Consider the following 6000-nt stretch of genomic DNA (forward strand, 5'->3'; position numbering starts at 1 on the left):
TTGATGATTCTCACTCATGCACTTAAATGCTCCTCTTACAAAGACATATTTGCATGACTCATATATAACCAAACAACTTACCTCTGAAATAAAGAATGCAGAGTGCTGTATTCCACAATCTTTCAATGAAATTTAAAATGACTGCAAAAACACAACTCTTAGGTCATTGTCTTCCTGGTATTTCCCTTCTGAGAACTGTTCTGGATTGGTTAAACTGATAAGCTCACGTACCGGAGCTCTACTGTGAGACTCTCGTCCGTTGAGCTGACTGTGTGCTCTCCAGAGGAGCAGTGCCACTCACTCCAGCCTGGGACAGAACACACAACTCAGATAATCCTGGAGAAAAGCCACCCAATATTTCCACGCCTCTTACTTTCCTCTGCATAGAGAAGAAGGAAAAAGCACAAAGAGGGGAAAAAAGAGAGTGGGAGAGTCATAAATGAGAAACAGACCCATGGCTGTATTTGGTTTGGCTGTTCCTTTTTGGGAAGGTGATGTAGCAAACCAAAGCAAGATTTTTTTTCTCCTTATACTCCTTCAACTCAAATTGTATCCTTGGTTACCTACTGAAGGAAGAATCACAAACACAATATGAACATTCTTGCAAGCCTCTTTAGTATATATATTTTTGGATTGGACTTGTTTAGATAACTATGACAAACAAGGTTCTGGATGGGGACATTTGTTTCAAATTCTGAAGAGATGAATCAAGAACTATAAAGATCATATTTTTGCATTTATTGTATGAATAAAAAAGCACACAAATACTTATAAATGGGTTACATCTGTTTCAATAGCAACAAAATCAGAAAACATATTCAGATAATTATTAACAAGTTTAAATGTTACATGATACATGTGACGTGAAAACTATAAAACAAGTTCTCTGGCATTTCACACAATGAGAACAAGCTGACTTAAGATGGGTGGATCAAAGTGAGGTGTCAATCCTGAGAGATCAGACGTTTACTGTTGTGTTAAATCTGAAAAGTAATATTATAATACGCATTTAATTCAGCACAGAAAACACCTGTTTCTGTATCTCAGTGGTGATTTAACTAGCCTCACTGTGCTCTGAATTATGTCAGAATCCTTGAGAATAAACAACTGATGCCCATGATTCAGTGCAGTGATTACCAAAACAAACAAGAGATGTGTTGACAAATTCTGCTCCACTGTGTGCAATTTTAATAGATCAATGTCGAATTAAAGAAATTAAACATGTAAATTATGGAGAAATGATGCAGTCTGTTGATTTTGAGAAGAACAAGAGTTTTGCTATCTGTATCAACTTGTTACACAGAGACAAAGACAATTCACAAGTATAGTTTTTAAAAGAGTAGTCATTCTTTAGAAAAATACAGCCTATTGCCTTTTAATGCTTTCCTTTCCTCTGTTCACCAGGGTCAACTGTTATACTGAACTATTAATGCTCGAAGAAACAGACAAAAAAATCCTGTTTACTGGATATTCTTTTAGACAGAACACTTCTAACTTTGTGGTCAAAGCCTTTGTATAGATAAGCCTCACTATTTTTAGAAATGAAACAATCTAATAGCAATTATTATTATTGTTATTATTTACTTTTAAAAGCTTGCTTAATTCACTAATTGTGCTTAAAATTAGTCGTTGGTCCAGAAAAAAAAAAAAAAAAAATTAAACAATTAAACTTGAAATGCATTGAAGCTCATACAAATAATTGATATATGTATGTATATATATATATATATATATATATATATATATATATATATATATATATATATATATATATATATATATACATATAATTGAAACACATATTGCCATAGGTATGATGACCACACTCTTTTAATAAAATAATTGGAATTAAGGCAGTCAGTAATAATCTGATGAAAAAAGCACTGTATTTTAGGACCTACATTGTAAATCCATGTCTCAGATGCATCTTTAGTGTATGTAGACTCAGTTATTTAGAAGATATCAATTGAATAGAAAGAGCATATGGTTTGTTTCATATATTTCTTAAAGCAGCAAAATGGCACTAAATGTTAAAACATAATGGTTTGGGTTATATTGTGGTTTTGGTGCACTGGACTGATCTGAGTGTTGGAAATATTGCTTGGCTTACATGCTTGTGTTATAACATTTTATTGGTGGGTTTAAACCACCATTTACCTTTTCATGGAAAAGTTATTTGCTGTCCAAGAGTTTCCATGGGTAACCGGGTGGATATTGTGGAGTTCAGTGGATTTCCCAAAACTGTACCTGATCAGAGTTTCCTCTGTTTAGTCATGGAAGATGCTGAATCACAAACCGGCCTGTTAGACGTAAAACTAGATGAAACTAGAGTGATGTATGGTGTTATTTTTGGGCCTTTTCTCCATTTTTATTTAAAAAGGTACATCAGAGGGGAAACAGGAGAAGAAGAAATTATGAGAGCCAGTCCCAAAATCATTCTTTGAGTTTGAATCAGCATTTAAGTGCACATACTTTTGGTATAGTTTTTGCCACAACAAATGCCAATAGCCAAATGCATCCTAGTCTGTAAGTCTTTTCTGCTCCTTTACATTGTATAAATGCATTTTATCTAAATCTTTAATCAGCAATATGCATGTTTTGACATATTGTGCATTCTGCTTTTTGAGGAAGTAATAAAGATACATGCACAATTGCAGTAACAATGTACATTTATTTTTATAGTTAAACGCTATAATAATAATATTATAAAAATACATTTATTCTATTATTAAAATCAAGAACTATTAATGGTAGCAGTTGTTTGACCATTCTGCTACTACGCTGAAAAGGAGCCAGGTGGAACTACGTTTTTGGTTCTGAATTATTATGGTCGGCAAGATCCAATGAAAATAAAAAGTAAATGCTAAAAGATCATTGCTAAACATTTGCAAACACCTAGCTTGTTTTCCAAGCAGTGTTGGCTTGCACCATTAAATTTTCCAGTATTCTTCCAGCTAAGAACTGCTTTCAGTGTACTCCGAAATCCACTAACTCTTTTGTATTTTAAAACATCAAAAAGCAAAGCAAAAATATGAAGCTAAATGTTCAGCAAGTTTCACTAACTAAACTCTGAGTCTAAATCACTTGTTCTTTAACATGAGCTGTGGTTTTCTAGCGTTTTACACAAGGCCAGGTGGGCACAGACCGTCAATAAAGATGATTCACAGATGCCAGATTAGTTCCAGCTGGACACAGGCTGAGCCTGGGCAACACAAGCTACAAACTCAGTGGAAGTTTATTCTTAAAGGAACTGCTACACTCTAATGTACCTGTGAAATGAATTCAAAATAATTATAAATAACACATTCACATATTATTTATCCAAGCATTCATTTATATCATGTTTTACTGTATATACAGTAGCAGAACTTTTGCTGAACCAAAACATCTAAATTACTGAAGCAGAGGTTCAAAAAGGCACCAGCTGTCCTCATACACTGTAAAAAAAAAAAAAAAAAATGTTGTTTCAACTTAAAAAAGTGTTCATGCTGCCTTAAAATTTTAAGTTATGTTAACTTAAATTGTGATGTTGTCTTAACTGAGGATAAAGTTGACAGGACTTTATAATACAAGTGCAATAAACATAATTTAAGTTTAATCATTTGAATTTTATTTTTCCTCTAAAACAAGTTCAATTCATTAACAACGATTGATGTACTGCATAAACAATAATAATGCGTAAAATACAAAGTAATGTACTGCAAGAACAACAATACTGTACAAACATACAGTAATGTACTGCATTAACAATAATACTGTATAAACAGTGTAAGTGTCTAAAATCAAACAAGATATTTTGCATACATTGGTACTGCATAAAGCACCAGATCAAGAAAAAAATAATTGAATATTCATGATTAAAAAAATAAAAAAAAATAACCAGAAATTCAAAAACAAGAAGGTGCACATCATACACTTTTCAGTTAGAACACTGCATAGTTTTGTGAAAGAGTCTATTTTCAGCCCATGCACCTTCACAGAACCATTGATCACCTCCAAGGTAAATCTTTTGAATGACTTCAAATGTGTAGCATAGTTTTTTGGGGTAATCAATATTATGTGCAAAAATCAGCCCGACTAGTACAGCTACAGCATGAGGAAGGTCTTTGACATCTCTCAGGACAATCTGTTCCTCCAGCACCACATAGTAGTTGAAAAGGCATCATCTCCATCAGGCATTAGGAAAATGTCCACATCCATTCCTGCCGTCACACGGTCTTCAATGTCTGTTTCCTACAGTGATTGTATTATCAAAATATTTACACAATGTCAGATATTTTATTGATAAAGTGTATAACCCAATTTTTAGCAGAAAATTATGTAGGGAGTTAATTCTGAGACCCTGCTTGCAAAATGCTAAAGTCTTTTTTGTAATTTACTGTTTTCTACATTAAATCATCCTATGTAATGTAAAGAAGATTCTATGAAAATATAACTTTATCTTTAATACTGACCAAGGCCATATGAAATGGGTGAAATCACAGTGATATTACCAGCTAAAATCAAACTTTGGCATTTGTTATCTTATAATTAGATTGTGAAACAATCCTAGATTTCACAGACAGGGTCATGATTAGACATATACAGACCATTATTTTAAGCAAAGGTATTAACATGCAAGTCTACCTCCGCTGAGTTCAAATCTGATGGATCCTCACTGAGGTAATGCGGAAGGTCCTGAAGAACAACAGCCCTTTTCATTGACATGGAATTCCTAAATAAAAGAAAAAATTATTAGATTGATTTAGGGTAAGACTGACAAAAATGTAACTGCTTTAGTCTCTAGTCTAAAGTGTTTAACTTTAAAATGCACAAAATATCCCTTTAGAAGCCTGAGTCCCACCCACCGTCATCCAAGATAAATAATGCCTGCCTTTCTTAACTTGAAAAATAAATAAAGTTTTTTAAGGAAAATAATCCAGGGTTTTTCTCCATATAATGCAGTTAAACAGGGATCAACAGGGTTCAGTGTGTTGAGCCCTGTATGATGTGTGACTCTTATAAAAAACAATAACAACAAGCATGTTTTAATTTGAACAAGCACACAAATAAAATACTCCCATCAACTGTCGATCTTGCTCAAAAGACTTTCTAATTGTGAAATGCTGCTCATCTTTGCTCTGAACATCTGAAGAAATCTGGGTGTATATTGGTCCAAACCCGACAGAAACGACTTCATGAGGTCTTTTGAACTTAGGCGAGTGATTTTATTAGACATAAAGACATGTCATTTACTTTGCATTTCATAAACTACACAAAAATATGTATGTGCTAATATAAATGGATAGCAATGGCATTGTATAATTGCAATTATATAACTAGCAACAATATAAAGCGCTTAAAATGGAGGCAGGGACTAATTTGTAAATGTGAAAAATGTATGGATAACAAAAAATAATTATACAGTATTTTAGCATTAGAAATACTGTGACCAAAGAGCTTACACACAGCGATGTAATGGTACAAACTACTCGACGAACCACAAATATACAAACAAACCTCACCTATCCAGTAAACCAGAGCTTCTTAGTCTGGACACAGAAACTGGAAGCTTTGATGTATAATTCTGCAAATAAAAGGAAAGAATTAGAAATCTTGCATGTTAATACAAATTTTGCTTTGATCACAGGAATAAACTGCATTTTAAAATATATTCAGATGGAAAGCAGTTATTTTGTATAGTAAAAATATTTCACAGTATTAACTTACTGCTTTTGCTGTATTTTGGATCAAATAAAAGCAGGCTTGGTGAGCAGAAGACAATTATTTATAAAAAATAAAAAATCATACTGTTTAAAACACACACACAACACACACACACACACACACACACACACACACACACACACACACACACACACACACACATATATATATATATATATATATATATATATAGATCAAACTGTTTTTTTTATCGTCTCCAGATAAATTCAGCTCAGTACCGCATTAGAGAATATTTATTATAATATTAATGTGGAAAATATTGTGGAACCTCGT

The 6000-nt window shown here is 32.9% G+C and overlaps 1 protein-coding gene across 1 annotated transcript in view; it reads right to left on the reverse strand.

Moving 5' to 3' along the window:
* LOC109062490 (collagen alpha-3(VI) chain-like) overlaps positions 1-360 on the reverse strand; it is a 59798-nt gene extending 59438 nt beyond the window's left edge. The window contains 1 exon segment of the mRNA XM_042763642.1: positions 82-360. The gene's annotated coding sequence lies outside the window, so the exon portion shown is untranslated.
* Positions 361-6000: the final 5640 nt, after the last annotated feature.

The sequence above is a fragment of the Cyprinus carpio genome, chromosome A9 (assembly GCF_018340385.1).
Source record: "Cyprinus carpio isolate SPL01 chromosome A9, ASM1834038v1, whole genome shotgun sequence".
NCBI classification, from domain to species: Eukaryota; Metazoa; Chordata; class Actinopteri; order Cypriniformes; family Cyprinidae; genus Cyprinus; species Cyprinus carpio.